This window comes from Ascaphus truei, chromosome 4 (genome assembly GCF_040206685.1).
Source record: "Ascaphus truei isolate aAscTru1 chromosome 4, aAscTru1.hap1, whole genome shotgun sequence".
Classification (NCBI taxonomy): domain Eukaryota; kingdom Metazoa; phylum Chordata; class Amphibia; order Anura; family Ascaphidae; genus Ascaphus; species Ascaphus truei.
This window is the reverse complement of record NC_134486.1, coordinates 318,976,532-319,003,178: the sequence shown is the minus strand read 5'-3', so window position 1 is coordinate 319,003,178 and position 26,647 is coordinate 318,976,532.

Here is a 26,647-nt window from a genome sequence, read left to right as displayed (position 1 = left end):
TCAATAATAATAGTAATTACTTGGTTATTTAGTTAAACCCTCTGGCCAAAGCGTTGTAAGCCTGCATACCAACGTCAAGGTTTAACAAAATGAATGCAGGTCCTAACACTAAAACTGAACCCTTCCTTTTACCTCTGTATGAGGGAAGCAACTACAGTGAGTCTTGTCCATTCAGCAAAATGCCAGAACCTCCCAAGTTAAAAAGGTGGGGAGGGGTGAGCTCTGGGGTGAGGTGCCACCTACCTCCATTTAACTGTTACCAGTCAGAAATTGATTAACACACACACATTCCCAGCTAGCTCAAACTCCTACACCCACCACATCATGAATATATATTTATGCCAAAATGAGTGCTACTGAGCGTGGCAAATGTATACAACAAAAGACAGGGGTGCCCAATGCTACATCAAATTGACAAAACATATATGGTAAGTATAAAGTATAAAGTTTAAATGCTTCACACATAGCTTCTCTATTTTGGCTTTATTTTTGTTAAATAAATCATGACAGTGTAATATGTCATGTGTTGTTGTTCATCTGAGGTTGTATTTACCTAATTTTAAGACCTGCTAAGGAACACATGATTGTTATGTCCAGATATGTAAAACCATATCATTCAAAGAGGGTGTACTTTCTTTTTCACACAACTGTAACATTGACATGAAGCTGTTTTGATCATATTATAATGTAATATATTTATACACTATGTATGCTAAGAAAGCAGACATATAGAGACAGGCTTTGAAGAATACTGTAAATCATTATTTCTTTAAGTAGAAAGTGGAACCAGAAGTCTGTCCATAAAATGTAAAATTATTTTTACTCTGTTTCCCCATCACACTTAAACAATAACTGTTACACTATAAAATAAAAGTGCATCTCTATCTGCTGCCTGCGTGTGTTGATTACCCAGAAATCAAAGTATGCAGTGTACTGGCTAATTTCAGGAATTGAGACAACAGGGCTCAAACCTGGATGTCACTTTACCCACTTTGTGCCTTTGTGCATGAAAAGTTATAATTACAGACCGTTGCTAAATTGTTCATCATTGATATCACCATCATGGATTCATAAAGTCAGGGCCACTACTGAATTGCTTAACATAATAAAAACTTCTAAATAATTCTTGACAAACAACATTAGCCCTCTGTGGTGGGGAAGCATTTTGGATTAACAATGAGCAGACCTTTACCAGAATGGATCTACAGTACAAGAGCAAACATTTTCCTATGTTGCTCATAACAACTGACATAACTCTTATGTTACTAAGCACCCACACCACTCTGCTCGTTAAAACACACAGCAATGCATTATAAATTATACAGTTTGTGTGCAGTGTTACAACTCTTTTTCCGAAGCAGAGTTAACATTTAGTGAATGAAGCTCTAAAAAAAGAGACAGGAGGTGCTTTATAGTACAGTAAATGCAGGAACTTTAATTCACCTATAAGTGGATATTGTGATCTATCGCAGTATTAATTCTTCATATGGAAATACAGTAGCCTGTTTTGGTGTACTTTTCCTGTGTTTTTTTTATTTCAGAATCCATATTCGGAGTGCCTTTTGCAGCCTTTGATAATTAAATAATGTATGCCTTGTATGTCTAAAAAATTGCTTCCTATTTGTAAATGTCACAAATAGCTACAGTACTGTATGGTATTACCAATAAAATGGTCCTGGTGATTTTTATAAACAAACTCTGTAGTTTGTCAAGGGGGTTCATAAATCCAGATTCATAAAAAGACCCAAACCCCAAACCATTCAACATTCACCACATGAAAATCTACAGATCTACAGTACAATATACAAAAAATAGACAAAAAGGCGCAAGGCTACATCAAATATGAAAATTAAATAGTTAAATACTTATCCGTCTCTCTTCTCATAAGGGTCATTTAGTCAAACTCTTTAGCTAAAGTATTTTTAGGCCTGTAACCATGCTAAGGAACCTCCTTTTTACAGGTCATAATACTACCTTGAAACGCTCTCTTTACCTCTCTAATGAAGTGGGAAATGTGTTAATAGACTGGTTATTCACAGGTGCATCCCAAGACCTGCTATTTAAAAGGTGGGACGAGTGAGCTTAAAACCAGGGATAGGGGTCACAAACCTCCAAACAATTGTTTATCAACTGAAATTTACAAACACACGTATGCCAGCTCAAACCCAAACACTCCACATATATATATATATATATGTGTCAAACAGAATGCTAATGGAATTCTCATCTAATGTATACAACAAAAGAAAAGAGGCCCTACTGCTACATCCAATATGCCAAGTTATATAGTTAAATAATTACAGCAGTGATTTTCAATCGGGGTTCCACGGAAACCCCGGGGTTCCACAAGCACCCCTCAGGGGTTCTGTGGCTGCCAGGGGGGAGAGCTGGGACAACTCTCCCAGCTGTCCCAGGCCCTACGGCATGGCAACACCCCATGTAGCAGTGACCCGGCGGCTCCAGAGCTGAGCAGCAGCCCTGTCGCTGCTATCCTTCCTCTACCTGCCTGCTCCTATCGGCTCCGGAAGTCGCGTCAACTTCCGACTGACAGAAGGGAGAGGAAGGATTAGGTAAGAGCATGTGCTCTCAGCGCCGGAAGCTCCCTTAAAGTTAGTGTGTGAGAATGTGTGTGTGTGTGTGTGTGAGTGGGGGAGAGTAAGAGTGTGTGTGTGTAAGTGAGAGGGGGAGAGAGTGTGTGCATAGAAGAGAGAGGGGCAGAGGGAGCCGAAGGGAGATAGTGTGGGGGGGGGTCAGAGATGAGGACGAGGGTCACAATCTAATTCTGGGGTTCCTTCACCAAAAGAAGGTTGAAGAACACTGAGTTCCAGTACAGGGATCTGCCTTTCTTCTGATAAGTAAGGGTCATTTACTAAAATTCTTAAGCACAGATGTAGCAGACATTATTGCTCCCACTGGCGCATTGTAGCGGGACACACAACGTGCCAGCAGGAGCAGACACCTTTCTAAATGCATTATCCGTCTGCAAAAAAAAGGGGCAGGACTAATGTGCTATATCGCACCCTTTTTGTATTTTTGTTATTTATTTGTATATACAGTATTGTAGTAATATATAAAATAAAAAATAGAAATGGTGATAGATTTTCTATAACATGCTGATCATTTATCAAATTAGTCATTGATCTTCAAACTGCTGTAATCAGCAGATTGTTCTGAGCTTCAATTTATGGGAGTCAGGAAGTGCACCACTCCTTCACTTTCACATATCAGCACAAATACGTAGTACAATACTGGAGGAACAGCTCGTTTTATTAGGTATGAGACATAAACAATTCCGTAGGTACAGAACCTGCTAAATAGGCACAGTTGGAGGGTATAACACCCATAGATTTTTTTCAGGCTACAAGAGAAGTTGTTAATACTGTATATAGTACTTGCATATATTTTTGGAAGAATACTATGGGGCCTGTTCACTAAACTTCAATAAGTGCATTAATGCACTATAAATGCTGTTTTATTGCGAGATTGTGTAGCTATTCACAAAGCTCTGATAGCAGTGTAATATTGGGCAAAAACGTATTTTTGTCGAGCTATAACACTCTGGCTATTAGAAGTAGTGAAGTAGCTGAAAAATGCCCAAACGTGCATTTTTTTGCCATAAACTGCTATTCACTAAACGCCGATATGCATATAGTACTATAAAAACCTGCATTCTTTGCTTGCCAGCTAAAGGGTTGCAAGATCAGAATTGCGATAAGCATAACAAGGAGTTTTTTTTTTTGTTTCAAAATTTTTTATTAGGCATTTATACAACATACAGCTTTATAGGTTTACAGGTATTTCTTAGCCTAATACAGAGTTTTCTATTATTTTTCCATAAGGATAGCCTCGTCTAGCCTTCGGCCCCTAGTCCTGGGTCGAGCGGGCAGGTGAGAAGGAGGAAACAGAAAAAGAAAGAGGGTGGGAGAGGGGGAGGGTACGGGGGGAGGCCTCAATCTCCTCAGCTTACTGTGTGGGGGTAGATCTCATGTCTCACGTAGTTCACGTTAGGTGTGGGTCTATTTTATTGTGTTATTCGAGTCAGCCATGGTTCCCAAACTTTATAGAAAGATTTTGTTGTTCTTTTCAGGAAGGCGGTTAGTTTTTCCATCAGCATTAACTCATGGATTCTTTTCTTAACTGTTTGCTTGGGGGTGGGGGGGTGACATTTTCTTCCATGAGGCCGCCACCGCACACCTGGCCGCTGTTAATACAGTATGAAGGAGATTAATTTTCTTGTTGGCCGGTCCAGAGTCTCTATTGGCCTGGCCAATAAGTAGGTCAGTGGATCAAGAGGTATTGTGAGGTCTGTAACCTCTTTTATTATAATTTGTATTGTTTCCCAGTATTTCTGAATTTCTGGACAGGTCCACCAGATGTGGGCCATGTCTCCCTTTTGTCCGCAGCCTCTCCAATATAGGTCGGAGGCCAGGGGGTAGATTTGATTTATCCTGGCTGGAGTAAGATTCAGCGAAACAGTATTTTGTATATATTTTCTTTGACTGTGGTACATATGGAAGTTCCTGAGGCTGATTTCCAAATACTTTCCCAATCCTCTCGGTCTATAACTATATCCAATTCTGCTGCCCAAATGAGCATATATTCATGTGTGGGGGCGTCTGATGCCCTTTCCAATTCTGCGTAAATTTGGGTTATAAGACCTTTTTGGTGGGCTGTTTCTCTGCATAGCCTTTCGAACCAAGTGAGAAGGGGAAATTCCAACATTGGGGATAAAGTTTGGATAAAGTGCCGAATCTGAAGGTACTTGAAGACGTTCAGTCCTGTCATTTCATATTTGTTTTGTAGTCTTTGATATCTCAGGAACTGCCCGAAGCTCAAGAAGTCGGCAACTGCCCTGATATTTTTAGTTAAACTGATCAAATTGTTTAGGCTCACAACCCGGAGTGAATTTAGGGTTTTTGAGAATTGGAACGAGGTGGGAATTGGGGGTCGTGAGTTTGAATTTAAGTTTAGCTTTCGTCCAGATCTCCAACGTATGTCTCATTGAACCTAATTTAAATTTACTATTTTGCATATTCTCCTTGTTCAGGGACCATAGGCATGCTGGTAGAGAAGGCGTGCCGTCGTATTGCATTTCTATGTCTAACCAGCAATATTGGTCTGAGTCTGCGTTCCACACGACTATTTGCCGTAGCTGGGTGGCTTGATAATATCTCGTTATATCCGGGACCCCCATGCCCCCTCTTCCCCTTGAGGTGAGCAGGACTGCTCTTGCAATCCTTGGTTTTTTACCCTGCCAGCTAAAATGGAAGATTTGTTTTTGAATGGTCTTTAATTCTGGGCCAGGGATGTGGACCGGGAGAGTCTGGAAATAGTATAACAATCTGGGGAGTATGTTCATTTTGACCGAGATCATTCTCCCGATCCATGAAATTTGGTATCCTTCCCATTTGTCTAGATCTTGTTTAATTTTTCGAAATAGGGTCGGGTAGTTATGTTGTTATAAGGATTGGTAGTTCCTAGATATATTTACTCCCAATTATTTTATATATGAGGAACTCCATCGGTAATTAAAATTTAGTTTAAAAAGTTTCACCTCTGGCTCTGGCAGGTTCAAATTTAGCGCCTCGGATTTGTCACTATTAATTTTGTATCCTGATATTTCGCCAAAATCTTTAAGTTCTTTTTGGAGATTTGGTAGGGAAATTTGGGGTTTGGATACTGTGAGTATAATATCGTCTGCAAACAGAGATATCTTATATTATGTCCAATGTCTAGTCCTTGTATGTCTACATTCTCTCGTATTGTGGCTGCCAAGGGTTCTATAGTTAATGCAAAAAGGAGAGGGGACAAGGGGCATCCCTGTCTCGTACCATTTTTAATGTTAAATCTCTGCGAGTTGCCCCCTCGTAGTTTTACCATAGCTGACGAGTCTTGGTAGAGTCTGCGGACTCCCTCTAGGTATGCGTCTTAAAAGCCAAAATTGCACATGGTACTGTCTAGGAATAGCCAATCGATTCTATCGAACGCCTTCTCTGCGTCTAGACTTAGGAGCATAGCCTTGGTTCCTGTGGAGTGGACATGGTCTATTATATTAATTATTTTGCGAGTATTGTCTGAGGCTTGCCTGCCTGCGACAAACCCCACCTGATCTATATTTATAAGTCTTGGTAGAATAGGATTAGTCTATTTGCTAGTATTTTGCTGTATAGCTTGAGATCATTGTTAAGGAGGGAGATTGGACGATAGCTTCCACCTTGCATCGGGTCTCTACTTTCTTTATGTATAATGGCCAGATTTGCTAGAGACATTGAGGTGGGGATTGGATTCCCCTCCATAAAATGGTTGAACATTTTTATTAGATGTGTGGAGAGTATTGGTAGAAATCTCTTGTAATAGACATTAGTGAAGCCGTCTGGGCCAGGGGACTTAGTGAGTTTTAATACCTTTACCGCCGCTTCTAGTTCCTCTTTTGTTATCTTCGCGTTGAGAACTGCATTCTCCTCTTCTGTTAATGTAGGGAGATGGCATTTATCTAGGTATTTTTTTATGGATTCTGAAGCCCTTGGTTCAGGTTGGCTATTCTTGGATCGTAAATTATATAATTCGGTATAGTATTTAGTAAACTCTGCTGCTATTTTATTATCGCTATACTGTATTTCACCAGACCTATTCTTGATCGCCGTTATTTGGGATCTTTTCTGTATGTCTCTCAATCTGCTGGCCAAGAGTCTATCGGCCTTGTTGCCCTTATCGTAATACTGTTGGTTTGTCCATTTAAGGGCTTTCTCTACATCTTCTAATTGAACTTGTTTAAGATTTAATCTGGCCGCGGTTAATGACTTGTAGATTCTCTTTGAGGGGTTTGCTTTGTGCGCTTGCTCCAGTGAGGTAATATTATCAGTGAGATCCTTAATCAATTTGTGTTTGACCTTTTTCCTATGGGATGCAATAGAGATGAATTTATCTCTTGATTGCCACCTTATGGGCCTCCCATAGGATTGCTGGAGATGAGACTGATCCTGTGTTAAAGAAGAAGTAATCCTTAAGTGAGGTTTTGATCTCCCTCTCTATCTCAGGATGGTTCAGCAAAGAATCATTTAGTCTCCATGAATAGGATGTAGCTTTTACGAATGGCACCGATAGGGTCTCTGTGATGGGGGCATGATCTGACCAGGTGATCGGGCCAATGTCTGGCTCAATAGAGGCCTCTAGGACATTCTTAGTTGCCAGAAAGTAGTCTATACGCGAGTAGGTCTGGTGAGGTGTTGAATTAAAGGTGTAGTCCCTCTGGCCCTGGTGCTGGGATCTCCAGATATCTACCAACGAGAATTCATGGAGGATCCCCCTGAACCTTTTCCCAGTGTGGTGGGAGTGGGCTGTGTGGGGGCGACCCATTGCGGATGATTTGTCCGCAGCAGGGTTTAGGACCATATTCAGATCTCCACCAACTAGCATTGACGACAAATATCCCGGGTCGATGCCCTCGAGAACTGTTTTCAAAAACTCCGTTTGGTTCTCATTAGGGGCATACACATTGATCAGGGCAATTGCCGAACCTGCTTGTGAGCCGTATACCACTAAAAATCTACCCTATGGGTCCACTGTTGTTTTGACGTGATTGAATGGGGTGCCTTGTCGGATTAGGATGGCTACCCCCTTTTTTTACTACTAAATTATACAAAAAAGCACATTGGGAACACTTTTTTGAATAAATTTGGGGGCTCTTGGGATGTGAAGTGGGTCTCCTGCAGGAATATGATGTCATCCCCTGCTTTTTTCATATCTTGAAGAGCTAGACTCCTTTTCCTGTTATTTTGTAGGCCTTTGACATTGAGCGAGCTGATCTTAATCGGGGACGGTTTGGCCATCAGGTCGTCTTGTAATATGTGACCCCATGACCCCACCTTTCCCACTGGGGGGGGTCTGGATTTTTTTTGTTTTAAAGGCTCATTGCATCCCAGCAAACATCTAGGGTAGGTATGTGTTTCAGTCAGGATGGGCCAGGTGGGCCGAGGAGATGTGAGGGGGGGGAGGGTAGGGGGGGGGGTCAAGATCTGCTGGGACAGGACCAGCAGAGAAAGAAAAGAGGTGATTAGGTCCAGGTCAGGGCCTAACGGAGTGTCGCCAGGTCTCTGGGCGACCGGCATTTGGGCTGGGATGCCCTTCAGGGGTAGTTCCGGCGTCAACGACCGGTGGTCATCAGAGGGGGCCAGACCCTCTAGAGTTTTTTCAATAGCACTTTTCCCCCCCCCACATCCGTGGTGAATTATAAGTTTTCTGTTGTTAGCTCTCTAAGGGGTGGGGAGGGGGGAGAGATGGTGGGAGAGGGAAGGGTGGTGAGGGGAGCAGGAGGGGTGGTGTTTTTTTTTTAGGGAGGGTGGGGGTGAGTATGGTGGGGGATGGAAGGAGGGGGGTGGAAGGGAGGGGGAGGGAGGGTGGGGTGTGGTGGGGGGCCGGGGTGCGGGGGAGGGTTCTTAATTTGGCTATATTTTGTTCACCACAGCCGTGGTATTTGCAGTCTACAACCTTATGTGTCTGGGTGGTTCCCGTCCCACAGAGGTTTGTGTGCATGGTTGACTGGAGTAACCATGTATCTCTTGTATAGTTCCAGGCAGCATGGAGGGGAGGTGTGGTATGTTCCGTGGAGGGAGGGGTAGCGGAGGGGTGTTGTTGGGCAGCTTTGACCCTCGTTGCAGGTATCTTTATACTCTGGTATGGCAGCAATTACTGTTACAATGGGGGCTGGTCAGGGTTGCATGGTCCGCAGACCTACCCGTGTCAATTCTGTATATTTAATATAACAACATATTTAACAGCCTAACTGACGACAGTTACCTTCGTCAAACCTAGTAACATGATTAACAACACATCCAATAACATTCTTATCAGGTACACATGGTTATATATATATTGGTGGGGGTGAGGGACAGGCCCTTGCATTTTAGCATATCAATGCCATTAACCGCATAGTGAGGTTCAGTCCCGTTGTTCGTCAAATCACAGTAGCTTGCGTCAGTTCCAAGAGTTAAACGTATAAGCGCATTCTCGCATGTAATATCAGGGGGGTAGGGGGGGGAGGGGACGGGGGCAGGGGCACGAAAGGGGGCTCCTAGTTTTGGTTCTACTTTGTTCACCACCTCTGTGGTATATATATTCTATGACCCTGTGTGTCTGAGTGGCTCTGGCCGCACAGAGATCTGTGCGCATGGTTGATTCGGTATGCTTGTATCTCTTGTGCTGCTCGAGGCAACATGGAGGGGAGGGGTGACATGTTCCGTGTGGGGGGGGTAAAGGGGGGAGGGATAGGGGGGTGGGCATACTTGGGTTGCTTTGGTACCTGTTATAGGCAACATTCAATTCTGACATGACTGCAGTTACTGCTACAGTGGTGGTTAATCATGACTGCACGGACCGCAGGTCTACCTGTGTCCATTCTGTGTGTTTAACATAGCAACATATTTAACAGCTTAAATGACGATAGTCACCTTCAAACATATTAACATGGTTAACAACACGTGTAATAACAATCTTATAAGGTACCCATGACTGTTTAGGTATTGGTAAGGGTGGAAAACAGTCCTTTGCAATCTAATATAGAAATGTAGGCACCAGCATAGTGAAGCTCATTCCAATTGTTCATCGAGTCACAATAGCTAGCATCGGTTCCAAAAGTCAAACGTATTAGCACAAACTCGCATATAATATCAGCCCGGGGGGGTTAGACGCTATAGCATGATAAATGGCAGATCTAGGTGTATATTTCGGCCTGCTATCTAACCAGGGAAGCATTTTTTAATCTGTGAGTTAGAAGTTAAGCTTTTATTTGTTTAATGAGGTGCCGAGGTCGCTATGGCCTAGTTACCTAGGACCCCCAGGTGCTCGGCCCAAATTCAAACTCGTGGAGCGCCACCCCACATTTACTCAGGTCTGCCTGGGCAGCAGGATTTTGGCCAGATGGGCTATACCGGATTACCGGGTGTCAAGTACTCACGCTTGTTGGGGCTTCCCGCCCTTCACCCGGAGGTCGCTGTTCTCGGGGGGTATCGGCTACTTATCTAGGGCTTTTGACCCCGATAGTGCCGCGCAAAAGGCTGGATAAGCAATGAGCAGGGGAGTAAAAGAATGCAAGAGAGGTCGGGGTGTGCCCCTTCTCTCTCCCGCCTCCGTCTCCTCAGATGTGCAGCTCGGCTGAACGCCTCTGGTCGCTTCGATCCTCGGCCATCTTATCAGGCAGGCGCTGCTGGGTAAGGGACGTCGGGGTTGGGTTTGGGTGCGGTGCTCTTTCTCGTTGGCTGCTTCCCTCCTCTAGGTGGTGACGTGATGGTAGGTTGCTGATCGACGGCGCTTGCTTCACGGTTGCTGCTCGGTTTCGGTGGACGGCTGGGCTAGTCTATGGTTCTGTTTTCTGGGTAGAGCAAAGGGTAGGGACCTGATTTCTTTATTTATTTCTCTGGTACCTCTGCCCCGCTAGCCTTTCTGATGCTCTGATCGGGGGTTCCGCCGCATCGGGTCCAGTGGTTTCTGCACTCCAGCTAAGAGGGGGTGTAAGGCTTAGCGCCCTGGCAAATTGTTCCATGTCTTCCGGATGCTTGATGGAGAGGGATTTGTCGTTTCGCTGCACCAGGAGCTTAAATGGGAACCCCCACTTATATTTGACCGCATTGTCTCGCAATAAGATAGTTAGGGGTCTTAGCTCCTTGCGGCGATTGACCGTGGTTTCGGAGAGGTCATTATATATTTGTAAGGGGTCCTCTTTGAACGTGATGGGCTCCTTGGCTCGGCAAACCTCCATTATCTGTTCCTTTACAGAGTTCCTATGGAGGGGACAATGACGTCCCTCATCCGGTTCGGTTCCTCAGACCGCAGTCCCAATGTGCGGTGGGCTCTGTCCATTTCGAAGTCTTTGTGCTCCAGGTCCCCGCATATTGAGGTGAAGAAATCCAAGAGGTAGGCTTTTAGTTGACCGGGGGGCACCGATTCTGGGATACCGTGTACCCGAATATTTTGCCGCCGATCGCGGTTCTCTTGGTCTTCCAGGCTTTCACGGAGGCTTTGTACCTCTGCTCCTAGCCGATAGATTTCGTTTGCAGCTGATTCCTGAGCTTGTGCAGTGTCCGCCATTTTAGCCTCCAGGGCCGATGTGCGCTCAGTGAGGCCTGTTATGTCCAGTTTCAGTTCGGTGACTGCGGCTCTTAGGTCTGCCTGCAGTGAGGTATGTAGGTTGTCTAACATTGAGGCCATGAGTTCTTTCATGTACTCGCGGGTGACCCCTTCCTCTGTCAGGGGAAGCTCTTCAGATCGGTCCTGATCTGATGCTGCGTGCTTGGGGCCTCGTGGGTTAGATGAGCCGGCACCATCTTGGTTTTTGGATCCTGCCTCTGAGCTCTGTGGGGAAGGGGCGAAATATTTGGTGACTCCCTGAGTCGATTGGGCTTTTTGTCTGCCAGCCATATGTGCAAGGTTTGTAGTCCAGGGGGTAATTTTTGAGGAGGGAATTTTGGGGGAAAAAGTGCCTATATTGGTGGGTTTATGCACGGGTCTGAGGAGCTCCTCCCCTACACGACCATCCTCTTCGGCGTCCTGGCCATGCCCCAGAGTTTTTTTATTTTTAATGAATAGGATGGATACTCTGGGGTTATCCGGAGGTCCTCGAGGGTCTCCAGGGGCCACTGGAGCTGACCTAAATATTTATTTCAGCTCCGGCAGCCCCTGTATTCAATCTTACGCAGTAAAAATAAAATTGCAGCCAGATTCATTACCTTTGCGCTAACCGCTAAGGTAATGAAGGGGTTAAATAGCAGACACTGCTTTGTTATTGGTACAGGGGGTGGATAAGCTTGTAGTTGCCCCAGGGTGAGTGTTTAGGCCTTGCAGGAGAGTGGCAGTAGAAGTTAACCCCTTCATAACCTCTACGGTTACAACCGCTATGGTAATGAAGGGGTTAATCCATCGTGATACCCTCCGGCAAGGCCTAAACACCATCCTGGGGCAACTACCACCTTCACCCACTCCCTGTACCAAGAACACCACCCCGGAATGGGTAAAAGTGCTATTAGCCAAAGATGGCTATTAGCGCTTTTCCCCATTCAAAAAACCATTAAGTGAAATACAATACAAATGTAAATATTAACCCCCTAATCACTCCCTATCAAACCCCAACACATACAGTACAATAATGGTCAATATTCCTATTATCCAGATTTGGATAATAGAGCTTTTGCCAGTGTAGCAGGGCCCCTCTTACTTCTGTAGGAGACTTCCTGGGATGTGAAATAGCAGGACTACAACTCCCATAAACCCTGCGGCGGAGTGCAGTAAAAATAATGATTTTGATAATAGTGTACATGAGCAGGGGGCCTCCTGAGCTGAATAACATTGGTTTCAGTCTCGGGGACCCCCTATTTCCTGAGATACAGGCCCCGTTATGGTGTGCCAGTATCCTCAGTGCTTTTAAATCTCCCTCGTCACATGACCGTGGGTTTTTAAATCCTGCAGGGGGATACCGGCACCCCATAACGGGGCCTGTATCTCAGGAAGTGGGGGTCCCCGAAGCTGAAACCAATGCGGTTCAACTCAGGAGTCTCCCTACTCATGTACACTATTATCAAAACCCCAATAACAATTTTTAAAAAATTCATTACCGTAACGGCTATCTGCTATGTAATGAAGCAGCTTTAATAACATTTTTATTAATAGTGTGCGGGAGCAGAGGGTCTCCTGAGAAGAACTGCATTGATTTCAGCCTCTTGCTTCCTGAGTTACAGGTGCTGGTATGGGGTGCTGGTATCTCCTCCAGTATTTAAATCCCACGGCCACGTGACGTGGACAATTTCAAAATGGTGACGATACCGGCACCTGATGCCCCATACTGGGACCTGTAACTCAGGAAGCAGGGGTCCCTAAGGCAGAAATCAAAGCGGTTCAGCTCAGGAGACCCCCTGCTCCTGTACACTATTTAAAAATTTACATTAAAGCAGCTTCATTACCTTAGTGGATAGCCGCTAAGGCAATAAAGGGGTTAAGGCACAATAGCAGGTTTATTGGGGGCAATTGCCCCCAATAAACATTGCAATATGAACTACCCACCAATACATAACCCAACCACCCCCTGTGCTCCCAACAAGCACTATACCCCCCTATAACACATATTGAATGAATGGTCTACTATAACCAATCAGATTGGGGATATACATCTCACAATCTCATTGTCTGAAATAACATGTAAAATATACTGGACACCTAACAAGCTCCTATTGAACCCCCAAAATAACCACAACATATATATAAGCATATGAGTGTCACAGAGGAGTGCTACTGAGCATGGCATTATATATTTAAAACCAGAGACAGCCCATAAAACACAGACAAAGCTCAGTTTTAGCACATCCAGTGAAAATCATACACGGTACAGTGCCTAAATATATATTTAGGCACTGTACCGTGTATGATTTTCACTGGATGTGCTAAAACTGAGCTTTGTCTGTGTTTTATGGGCTGTCTCTGGTTTTAAACTGAAATAACATGTGACTGTTGCCATTGTGGGTTTGGTGATGTCATGTTAAAGGGAAAGGAAGCCCAGCCAATCAGATGGCGTAGGAACCATGTGCCCCTCAAATGTGATGTCACCGGCCGTATAAAGCATGTGCAGCCTCATTTGACGCCAAGAAGCTGAAGACCTCCTCCCCAGTGAAGAGAAGAAGAAGAAGAACCACATGGATTACAACTAACAGATGAAGATAAAGAAAGAAGAAAAGGAATTTGGACTTTACCTGATCCACGTTGCTCTGAACACTGAATGTATGTTATTTTTCTTTTACAGGTTTTCATTGTATTTTATTTATTGCCCATTGATTGCCAATGTATTTATGTATGCCCCTTTAGGGCTATACATACATACAGTGACAAGCAATGCTTTTTTTTGGCAAATGCTTGCTTGTATTTTTTTTTAATGTATTTTTGTTTATTGCTTTGAAATATTTCTGCTATTTTTTTGTGTTTTGATTTTCAATTAAAGCAAATTTTTGTGGTGTTTTCAATTGTTTATTTCTGTTGATTTTTTATTGTTTGGTTTTTAATTGTTAAAATTGTTGGTGTTAATTCTCGTGTTTATTTGGTGTTTGCTTAATTGAGTGCTGGTCATTTTGTGGTGTTTACTTGTTTATTGTTGTTTATTTGGTGATTGTTTTGATTGCATTGGATATTGTTAGTGGTTGTTTATTTTTTAGGTTGACCATTGACTGCCTTAGTGTTAAATCATGCCCATATTATGTGGGCATTATTTACCCACTGTGCCAATCAATTTGTTTATTGGCATTTGTAATGTATTTATTTTTCTATGCAATGTGTTTTAGTTTGGGTCTGTTTTTTTTAGCTTCACCATTTATTGCTATAGTGGCAAATCATGCCCATATTATATGATCTTGATGTACCCACTGTACCAATGAATGGGTGGAGGGTTGGGGTAGTTGCCTAGGGAGGGTGGTAAGGCCTCCTGGGTGGGTAGTGGGGGAGGGTGGGTTAACCCCTTAATTACTATAGCGGTTACTAACCACTAACGTGATTAAGGGGTTAGGGGCCATTAGGTTGTATTTTTTATTGTATTCTTGCTGGCAACAGAGGACATGGACAGTAATGAGGATGAGGACGGCCTTCCACCTGGCAGGATGGCAGGGGTAAGTGCAAGTTTTATTTACTTTATTTCTGCTGGTTAATGTTTTATTTTAAATAGGCAAATGCACGATTATCTATATCTGGATAATAGCAATTTTGCCCATTACTGTACTGTGTGTGGAGGAGGGGGGTGGGGGTGTATTTATTTCAAAGTTTTGGACAATTTTTTTTGTGCATCAGATTGGTACCGCAGGCCAACGGGGACCACGCAGAGGCCTCTGGTCACCCACGGGGACACCCGGAGGGCCCCCAGACACCCATGGGGATCACCAGAGGGCCCCCAGACACCCACGGTGACCACCCGATGGCCCCCAGACACCCGTGTGGACAATCCGAGGGGCCCTGGACACCCATGGGGACCACCCATTGACCCCCAGACACCTTTTAGGACCACCCAAGGGCACTCAGACACCCATAGGGACCACCCGAGGACTTCCAAACACTTGCGGGAACCACCCGAGGACCCCCAGACACCTGCAGGAACCACCTGCAGGGACCATCCAAGGACCCTGGACACCCATGGGGACTACCCGCGGGAACCACCCGGAGACCCCTACCGGCCTTTTGTATTAATGCTGTGCAATAAAAATGTGCTTTTATGCATGTTTCCATCTCTTTTGCTCCAGCCTTAAGCTGGTGAAAAGAAATGGTGAGCTTTTATAGTACAATAAACTTATCACTGCTTTGTGAATAGCAGTTACTGGCAAAAAAGGGCGGATTAGCCATTTTTTGGCCTATCGTACGACTTTGTTTTCATTGATTGTTTATGGGTGATAAAAAGCAATTATAGGGGCCTATGCAGTAAGCATTCATAAGCCACTTATCAAGCACTTATCACCCAAAATGCCTACTGCTATTCAGTAAGTGGTGATAAAAGGCTGAATCGCTCAAAAAAAATTGCTCATAAAAAAAATCACAGAGGCAGCGGTGATACGCCACTTATCACCGCTTTTCGGCATGTTCCTAAACTCGTGCAATTGTGATTTGGCTATGAACGCCTATCACCGCTCTAGAATGGTGATTTTATCACAAAACCCTCACACCAGAAAAAGATGGCTTAAAGGTGTTGGAAACCTGCAGAGAAGCGGTGAGATGGGACTTAGAAAAAAAATGCATTTTTCCTGCATAGGATTGATGCTGGGAATCTCTGGAGCTGATATCCATTAATATTAGCACCAGAGACCCCTGGTATGAATACTATGCAATAAAAATGCATTTACAGTAAACTTCATTACCATAGCGGATAGCCTGAGGGACCCCCTAATTCCCAAGATATAGGCCCCGTTATGGGGTGCCAGTATCTCCTATGCATTTAAATGCCCATGTCACGTGATTATGGGAATAAAATGCATAGGAGATACCAGCACCCCATAACAGGGCCTGTATCTCTGGAAGTAGGGGGTCCCTGAGGCTGAAACCAGTGCGGTTCAGCTCAGGAGACCCACTGCTCATCTAAACTATTAACAAATTTAAAATTTATACACATACATTTCGGGCGAGATGGCTCTCTCAGAGCAGCTCTCTCTGCAGCAGATACAACTCGCCGGGTAAGGCCTTTTCAGAGGGTCGTTCATCAGATCACCGGCTAATCACCCGTTTTGGGAATTTTACTATGACAGGTAAGGAAGGCTTTCTGAATACCCCAATAGCAACGCTCATAAAAACGGTGATTTAAATGGTCCGGTGATTTTTTTTATGAACCTTTAGTGCATGAGGCCCATAGTGTGATACTGCACTGTTATCGCTGCTTTGTGAATAGCTGAGCAAGGACGTATTGCACTGTAAGGGAATTTATCGCATTAAAAAACACTTATCACTGCTTTGTGAATCGGCCCCAGAGTCTTTCCAAACATACTAATACATTTAAAAAATACAAATTATCGAAAGGGCAATTCTTGCTCCAAAAAAACAATTGTCTCAATGCAATCAACATAGAAATACAACAAAAATTGAACTCGAATAATAGTCAAAAAGCTTTTGCCTAATGTAATCGAAGCCACAATTTTAACAGGCTGTGCTAAGGGAAAAGACATATTCATACAGTACCAAGAATCACACTCATTCCTACCGACATTCCTTTCAAATTCAAACAACTTCAGTTTCCAGTGAAGCTGCCTTTGCAATGTCAATTAATAAATCTCAAGGACAGTCACTTCAAGTATTTTGAAAATCCATATTTTGCACATGAGCAACTTTTTGTTGGATGCTCTAGAGTGGGAACTGGAAAAAATGTGTATGTTTTTGCGCCTGATGGAAAATAATAAATTATTGTATTGTATTGTATTGTATGTCTTTATTTATATAGCGCCATTAGTGTACATAGCGCTTCACAGTAGTAATACATGTGGTAATCAAATAAATAACAGATAATATAAATAACAGATCATGGGAATAAGTGCTTTAGACATAAAAGTAACATTTCGGAAGAGGAGTCCCTGCCCCGAGGAGCTTACAGTCTAATTGGTAGGTAGGGAGAACGTACAGAGACAGTAGGAGGGAGTTCTGGTAAGTGCGTCTGCAGGGGGCCAAGCATTATGTATCGTGTTTAGAATATCCACAGTGCTATTCATATGCTTCTTTAAGCAAGTGTGTCTTAAGGTGGGTCTTAAAGGTGGATAGAGAGGGTGCTAGTCGGGTACTGAGGGGAAGGGCATTCCAGAGGTGTGGGGCAGTCAGTGAAAAAGGTTAAAGGCGGGAGAGGGCTTTAGATACAAAGGGGGTAGAAAGTATATTATAGTTTATCCAACAGCATTAGAATAAAAATATATATTATTTTTTCATTGAGAAACGAAAAAATTTAATTATTTATAAATGTAAGTATTTTTTTGGTCTTTTAAAATTCCAGAGCCACGCCGGGTACTTTCAGCTTGTGATTTATATTTAAATTAACCATGTGTAACCCCCATTCCCCGACTTTGAATTGAGTGACATCAGATTAGTTCATAAAACATAATTGCTCAGTCTCTATGCCATATAGATGGTTAGTGGGTAAGTGCTGGGTAAGTGCTGGCTGGGCATGGATGAAAGTGCAATATAGACATGGGCACCAGGAACTTTTATAAAAGTGTAACGGTCAGACCCCCACCCAATCTCATATTGGCCCCTGTAGGTGTAATCTGCTCCCAATTACATGTATGTGTGTTGTGGTGCACCTGCTGGCAACAGGACTCCTGAGTCTCCCGCTGGTTGGTAATGGGGAATATCACCATGACAGGCGACTGAGGTAGTGTCCTGAGTCCTACTCACATTTGGTACAGCGCCTCCACCCCATCAGGATCCCTACGGCAGCAGGGAGGAGTATCTGACGGGGAACTCCTTGGTGCATCTTCCTGAGGAATAACTCCAGACTCACACACGAAGGGTATCTTGAACCAGGGCATCTTTAATTGTATGTTACTTGGCAGACTGCCCATCATAGCGGCCGACACTTAGCCGCACATTTCGTGAAGGTACTCCATGCAGAAGGTTCCTCCTCTCTCTCTAATCGAGTTGCTCTCCCACCTCTCCCCTAATGGAGATCACCAGCTGTGCCAGGTCCCTGGTCACAGTGTGTAGTAGATTGTCACGTGCCACTCTGACCAGCTTAACCTTGAACATCACCCTTCTTACTCTCTTTGACTGACTAACTTTTGGGTGTGCTGTGCAATATATATGCTCCAGAAAAAGACCCACCTCTGTGTCACTAACAGTGGACACAAAGCATGCTGTCACTTCCTGTGCTACATGTATGACACATCACAGGGGTTTGAGGGCAAACCTCCATGATATTTACTGGCAACCCTGCCCTCTTATCAGGATTACTGCCAGCATGAGAGACATCTGTACACCAATATTACACATGGCTACAATCTCCCCCTGGTGGAACCCATCGACCCGGCTGGGACCTAAATTTTAGAACCTTCCTTCAGGTAGCACTGCAACACATAAACAAGATACATAGCATAGGAATACATTATTACAAAACGCGTATATATTTTTTCTGCATAACATAATTACATCAACCAGTTTGGTCACAGCAGCACAAAGAACCACTCCATAGGAGAATTAATCTAGTAATAATGCCTAGGGTCCGGTTTCTTCACCTCCCTCCCATTAGCATCCTGCACTGTGATACTATAAGATCTGGGCGGCCCATTCTCTGGCCTGTACTCCATCTTATGCATGAAAATGTTGCGCCTAACACTCCATACCCTCATGAGGTAACAGATCCTTTCCTCTGTCTTATGTGCTGCATGATTGGATTTAGACATAATGTAGTCCTCAATTGTCTCCCTCAGCCATGCGTCCCGGTTATCCTCTATCTCCTGCATGAGAGGTTCAGGTACATAGGGATATTCAAGACCATGGGACCGTTTGTACCGTGCTACTATTGCTCTCTCAGCCGTGCTGATGCGAATAAGCATTTTATTGCCTGCCCTGCCTGGCAGTACCCACGACAATGGTTCTTCAGGAGAAACCACATCATATAATATGGAAGACCCTCGGGGAGTAACAAGGCCCTTTTGAATATCATACCATCTCTTCCTTAATTCTTCTAGGCGCTCCTCATCTGAGAACTCACACTCATCCCACCAATGATCAACTATATCGCTCCTTATTAGTATGAATTGCGTACGATCCAACCAGGCCTCATACCCCTCAAATATAGGAGCCCACCATCTGGTTTCTTTCTCCATAGTCTGCTCTTTCACTGCTACAGCCATCTCTCCTTCCTCCGGTTCTCCCCCAGAAGAAACTCCGTATGTCCCTGTGGACCAAGAGGCTGACCCAAGGCGTTTAGGCCTACCCCTCACATTGGCATTGTAATCAATAGAATTCGTTCTCGACGATACCCCAGAAGCACTAATTTCCCTCCCCGATCCTTCATTGGAAGTAAAACATTCCCCCCAGTCCCGATTTGACCCAGTCCGTTCCTCAGAGGTATCCCGGGACTCCCCAGACCACCCTTGGCTCCATAGGGACCCGGATGAAGAGGTGGCAGGGGTTTGAGCTATGGCCGGGGGCAGGGCAAAAGGGGACGTGTATTACTATCCGCAGTTTGGCAATACCTCGGCCGGTGCCAGTGTTGAGCAGGTCAGGCTCACCCGTCTCCTGGTTCCCGGGCTTCCTCACGGCCTGCAAACTGTTGCTTCTCTCATTTCCGGATGACCTGGTACAGCACTGCGGTCGCGATGGTGCGTCTAGCTTCCAGCCGGTTCCGCTGCGTATGCCGGAAGTGACGTCATCTATCTCGCGGGACTCAGCACCATCTTGGGTGGGGTCCCCCACCGGAACTTCCTCTTCCAGTAAAACATCCGGTGCCGGACGCGATGGTTCTTTCTGCTGCTCCGCTGAGGCCTGGACTAGGCCTTCCTTCTCTGCCGCCTTCATCGGAGCCTGAGGGAGGGAAGAGGGTTTCTCACCACTCCGCGGGCTTGTGATGAGGTCCTCTCCTTCTTCCACGAGTGGAGTCGCCACGGCCATGGGTCTCACCCGCTCCGGTGACAGCAATGCAGGTAGTCGCGGACTCTCATGCCTCGGCTCCTCCACATCACAGGTAAGTTCTGGCTCTTTTTGAGCACCGCTGTAGTGGCCTGCCGGTAGGTGCATCACCACCGATGTCGGGCTTGCTTGCTCCTCGTCCGACGAGGCAGACTCCGATGCTGGTAGTGGTACTTCCGCAGGGGACCGATAGCGAGGTTCCGGGTTCTCGCTGCGGTTGCAGGCCCCAATTTCCTCCTTTCCAGTAGCTATCATTAGCAGGGATCCCCATTCTCCGGGATCAGCTTTTTACGTTTTCACTTTGGGCGAGGCTCCAGCCGTCAGCTTGGCTGTCTCTCCTCCCGCCTCCGCGGCGTGCCCAGGCACAAAAGACTCCACTGCCCATAGATAGTGTATTCCACACTGGGGGCATCTTGCAGTGGTGCTGGCTTCTCCGCGGGGTAACCTGCATTGAGCGCACAGGCACAGCAGCGTCTCCTTTCCACCCGCCTGTACTACCAGTAAGCCTCCTGGCAATAGGTAGGGTTGTAACGCAATGTCCATTGCACTCGTGGTTGTATTGGTTAAGGGAGACACTCGGCACAGCAGTCTCTCCTGTTCACCAGCTCCTCGCAACTGAGGGGCAGGAAGCGCACCTTTAGCTCCTCCCTCAGACAACTCTGTTCGCAATTGGCAGATACAAGGACCCCTCCCCCTGGTGGATATCAGAGGAGGGTCCCACAGATTCACTGGGTGACCCAGGATTGGCTCGGAGCCTGTCACAGTCCAGGAGGGCGCGGCCACAGCTTTCGCGCCATTGGCCCCAGCATGATGGGGTTCTCTTTTTCACGCCTCTCCCGGCCAACTCCTTGCAATAGCATGATTTGCAAAATTCTCTTCACTCGGCCCACGCGGTCTCCCAGGGAAGCGGGAACCGCCATTTTGGATTGCACGGCCATTCACATAAGCAGCTGAGGTAGTTTGTGTAGTGATCACCGCCTGGCAATCAGCTTCTCCATTCTCTCCGCACATAATAGCATGTCCTCAACACTCATCCAGGGCAGCACACCGGGCTCCTAGGCAGGACAAAAACAGCGCAGCCACTGCTTTAGCGCCACTCCATAGCAAACTAGCCAAAGTCATTTCGGTAGTCTGTTCTTCTGTGGTACACACACCATGTGCGCTCTCTCCATCAGGCGCTTGCCGCCACCTTGGACTCTACGCACCGCGCGGAACTTCACTACTTGCGATCGCCATCTTTACTTGTGTACTTTTATCGCACATGGTGCTCCTCTCTGCTGGACAGCCGCCATTTCGATGTAATAAAGAATGCCAGTGCACCACTCTACATGTATCTCATGTATAGGTGAAATAATAGGTGTGTGATCAGCGCTTTTGTAAACAACAATTATATATAATGATAAACCTTAGATACAGAGTCCCAATGGTAGTCCTGGAGCTGCCTTGAAAAGAATGATCTGGTATCTTCCACCCAGAGTTGGATTAAGAGCTGGAAATTATCTTTTCTGGCGCTGAGGTGAGGTGTTTGAAGAATATACTTAGAATCTCTTCTGTGAACAGTGACCTCAGGAAAAGGGAAGAAAAAAGACAAAACATGCAAGGAACCTGCAATGGTGTATTACCCAAGGGATGACAGGGTTATGCAATGAAGGAGCAATTTATTAAATTAAAATAGCAAGGTTAAAATAACCATGGATGGCATTGTTATACACATAGATAAAAAACATATAAAATACAGATTAAACTATTAGAATGATGGACTCGTGCCTCAGCACTCTCTTGCACTGCGGTGCTTAGTCCAGCAATTCTTATTCTTTGCTCCGTCTGGTATAAAATTGGAATCCTACTCACCAGAAGTGAATAGGAAATAAGCACTTGGTTTATGGTCTTTGCCGTTGGTATCGCCGTTCGCCTGGTGCTGTGTTTGCCTCTGATGCCGGGGATCTGATTTAGTGCTTCCACAAGCCTTGCTTCCTGGATTGCACACGATCTGCACGGCTCGATGACGTCACCAGTGTTGAATTTCAGCTACGGTGGCTCAACGGTGCCAAAAAACCTTCCAACGCGTTTCGAAAGTACAAATGGTGTCTCTCTTCGTCAGGGATATGTGCTGCTTGTATCTTCTCCATTAAATACCCCAGTTCATAATTAAAAGCGCTTTGTGATTGGCGCAATTGCTAATAGAGTAATTAAACCATCTGCCTTTCACCTGTTGTCTTATGGAGGCAGAATTTGTTGGTTAACATTATATTATATTATTTCCAGACATTTGAATACAGAAAGATCTCTGTGTTCTGACAAGACCTGTGTATATGGGGTACACTGACCGCTATTTATGACTAAGTGGTATTTGTTAACCCCTGTTGTCTCCCTCTAACTTTATTAGATATTTTAAATGGTTTTGGGTGAACTCAGAGATATTTATGCATAACATTGCGATGGCATACTTTAAATGACAGTCAGTGAATCTTTTCACATTTTTTTGATATATAATACCCTTATACATGTTATGATTTTTATACACTTTCAATACGAATTGATGAACAAAATTGTAATGAACAAATATTGTAAATAAAACATTCTAATCTGATTCAACTTAAATATTGCAGAATTATATACAAATATACAAATACATTCTCATATATATATATAGATTTGCGGAATAAATTTTTTTTTTTTTTTTTTTTTGCGGGATATAGTTTTTGCTCAATGCAGTTGTTTTTTCCAAGACACTATTAATCTTGATATTTGGTTGCTCAGGAAGGGAAAATCTGAGCCTACCTTGATTGCAGTGGATATATAAAGTGATACATAAAGTGATATAAATAAAGTGAAGTAATATTAACTACTTATGATTTGTGTTTAAAAATAAACTTAATTAACTTAACATGTGTGTTTATTAATTATCTATTAATTTGTGAGTATAATAAAAAAATTTATAAGTGATTAATAATTGATTTCAGTGTTAAGAAAATATTAATGTGTGTTTATATAAGTGGTATTTCTCAATTGGTTTAATAAGTGCAATAAAGATTATATTAATGTTAATAATAATAATGATAATTCTCGTGATCATAATCAAATCGGCAGTCAAATGAGGTGGTTGTCTTCAAAGATTTAATTGGATTACTACTACTTTAAGAAGGCTGATAAATCGAATTCAATGTTTAGACCTAATGGACTAAGAGTCTTCAACTCAAAATTCCAAAAGGACTCTCTTCTTGAAATAAAATTAATTTTGTCACCACCCCTCTTACTGAAATTTGGACATTCTATACCATGACACTTAAGTCCTATAGGATTTTGCGAATGGACTTTCTTGAAGTGAAGTGACACATTATGAAATTCAAATCCCCTTTTTATGTTGTACTGTAAATATGTTCTCCTAGTCTTCTCTGTAGAGTTCTGCCCGTGCGGCCCACATATTGGAGGCCACACGGGCATTCTAGGAGATATATAACATATTGACTATGGCAACTAATTAGATTTCTAATTGGATATTCCTTTTGTGTGACCTTAGATACAAAATGTTTTATTTTGATGCTAAATTGGCAGGCTGTACATTTGGCACATGGATAATAACCTTTGACGTTATTATTTTTGGTGGCAGTGTGTTTACTGAAAGGACAACTTGGTGACAAATATGTTTTTAGATTGTTGGCTCGCCTGAAATATATTTCAGGTTTTTCTTTCAGATGTTTACTTAGAAATTCATCCTGTTTCAACAAACCCCAATATTTAGCAAAAAAATTTCTTATCTGTGGTGCTAGTGTGTTATATTGTGTTATGAACGCCACTGTATTATTATCATTATGTTGATCCTTAGGTTTATATTTTAATAGGTCTGATCTAGTCATGTTTCTTACAGTTTCTACTGCTTGATCTAGCTGGTGTTTATTATATTCTCTATCTAGGAATAGAGAATTTTTGTTTCAACTCCTGTGCCTGTGATTCAAACATATGGGATTCAGAACAATTACGTTTGATCCTGACCAGTTGTCCCTTTGGGATGTTTTTTATCCAATTTGGGTTATGGTTACTACTGGCCAGGAGATAATTGTTTGCCTGCACTGGTTTATAATAAGTTTTTGTCTGTAAGGTCTTATTTTCCACATACAGTTCGAGATCCAGAAATTCAATGCTGTCCTTACTCTCTTTGAATGTGAACTTTAGATTCCTATCGTTGTTATTAAGATATAATTTGAACCGATCTAGCTCCATAACAGAACCCCTCCAAATAAAAATGACGTCATCTATGTAGCGCCGCCACAGGACCAAATTCGCCCCCAGCTCCGCATTGGACCAGATGAAATCATCCTCCCATTTGCCCATGTAGATGTTCGCATAGCTGGGGGCAAATTTGGTCCCCATGGTGGTGCCACATACCTGTAAATAAAATTGTTCCTGAAAAAGAAAATAATTGTGTCTTAATATGAATTCTATAGAAACCAACAAAAATTCAGCCAACTTTGGTGGAAGGGTGTTGTCTTGTTCTAGCTTGGACAATATTGCTTCACAACCCTTTGTATGGGTTATTACTGTATATAGTGAGGTTACATCCGCCGTCACTATTAAGAAGTCTTCCTGCCACTGAACCTCACCCAATATTTGCAAAATGTGTGTGGTGTCCCTTAAATGGGAACGCAATTTAACCACATACTGTTGCAGATGGTGATCAATGAACTCTGATAGAGCTGATGTTAATGATCCTATCCCGGATATTATCGGGCAACCCAGTGGTCTATTCAAGTTTTTATGTATCTTCGGGATCATGTAGAATATAGGTATTCTAGGGTGAATGTTGTAAATGAATTCTTGTTCTTTCTCCCCTATTGCTCCATCTATTACTGCCTGTTCTAATATGACTTTTCATTTTTCTTGAAACTGAAGAGTTGGATTGTTATTTAACTTTTTATAAGTGTCTTTGTCCTCCAATATATGTCTGGATTCCTCTATGTAGTAGGAGGCATCCATAATTACGATGCCTCCCCCCTTGTCTGCCGACTTGATTACTATCTTATCATTATTTTCTAATTGAGTGATAGCTTCCTTTTCATGTTTGCTCAGATTTTCCCTCCCTGTCTTTCTTTCATTAATACATTTTTCTATATCCGCTGAAACCATTTCCGCAAATGATTCAACTAAATTACCCCTTGCAAATTTTGGGTAAAATGTGGAACTGGGTTTAAATTTTTTTAACTTTTCCTCTGTCCTCACATCTTGATTTGTATTAGATGTCTTTGTGTTTTTTGCAAAGAATCTTTTTAATGCCAACTTTCGAATGAATTTTTGTACATCCACATGTACCTCAAAATGATTCGGGCCACATGTTGGAGCGAATGTTAGCCCTTTGCTCAAAACTAATTTTTCGTATTTTGTAAGTTCATATTTACTAATATTAAATATATTCAACTGTTGTTTAGTTTGTTTGTTCAAAACTCTTGTTTCTTTTATTCGCTTATAGCTCTGGCTACTCTTTTTTTTTTTTTTTTTTCTTTCCATTTATGCCTGACTCATGTATGCACTACCTCAGGCTAAGCTCACTCTCTCACTGTATGCTGTATCTGCTTTCCCCCAGTATGTGCTCTGTGGTAAGTGATCTGGTTACTGGCTAGAGTACTCTGGCTTCTCCCATGCAGTACTAGGGCGTCAATCTCTCTTGGCTACCTCTGGCGCAGGTCCTCCCAGGAGTTCCTGACCCAAGTTAACCAGGCTACCCCATGAGCATGGCATCCTACGACTAGCTGTCTCAAGGTGACCTGAACAGCTATAGCCCTGTCTCCAGACCCACTTTACTCCATTCAAGGCCCTAGGTTGTTCTTTGCGAGCGGACAATCACACTCCTGACTACCCCTAGGCTCCCATCCACAGCACTTCCTGGCAGCATACATTCTCCTGTTTCCCAGTGTGCCTAGCAAAAGCCTGTCCTGTTGATAGGCATCTCAGCAGCGCCTCCAAAAATGTAACGGTCAGACCCCCATCCAATCTCATATTGGCCCCTGTGGGTGTAATCTGCTCCCAATTACATGTATGTGTGTTGTGGTGCACCTGCTGGCAACAGGACTCCTGAGTCTCCCTCTGGTTGGTAATGGGGAATATCACCGTGACAGGCGTCTGAGGTAGTGTCCTGAGTCCTACTCACATTTGTTACAGCGCCTCCACCCCATCAGGATCCCTACGGCAGCAGGGAGGAGTATCTGATGGGGAACTCCTTGGTGCATCTTCCTGAGGAAAAGCTCCAGACTCACACAGGAAGGGTATCTTGAACCAGGGTATCTTTAATTGCATGTTACTTGGCAGACTGCCCATCATAGCGGCCGACACTTAGCTGCACATTTCGTGTAGGTACACAATGCAGAAGGTTCCTCCTCTCTCTCTAATCGAGTTGTTCTCGTCCGCCTCTCCCCTAAGGGAGATCACCAGCTGTGCCAGGTCCCTGGTCACAGTGTGTAGTAGATTGTCACATGCCACTCTGACCAGCAGAGCTTAACCTTGAACATCACCCTTCTTACTCTCTTTAACCGACTAACTTTTG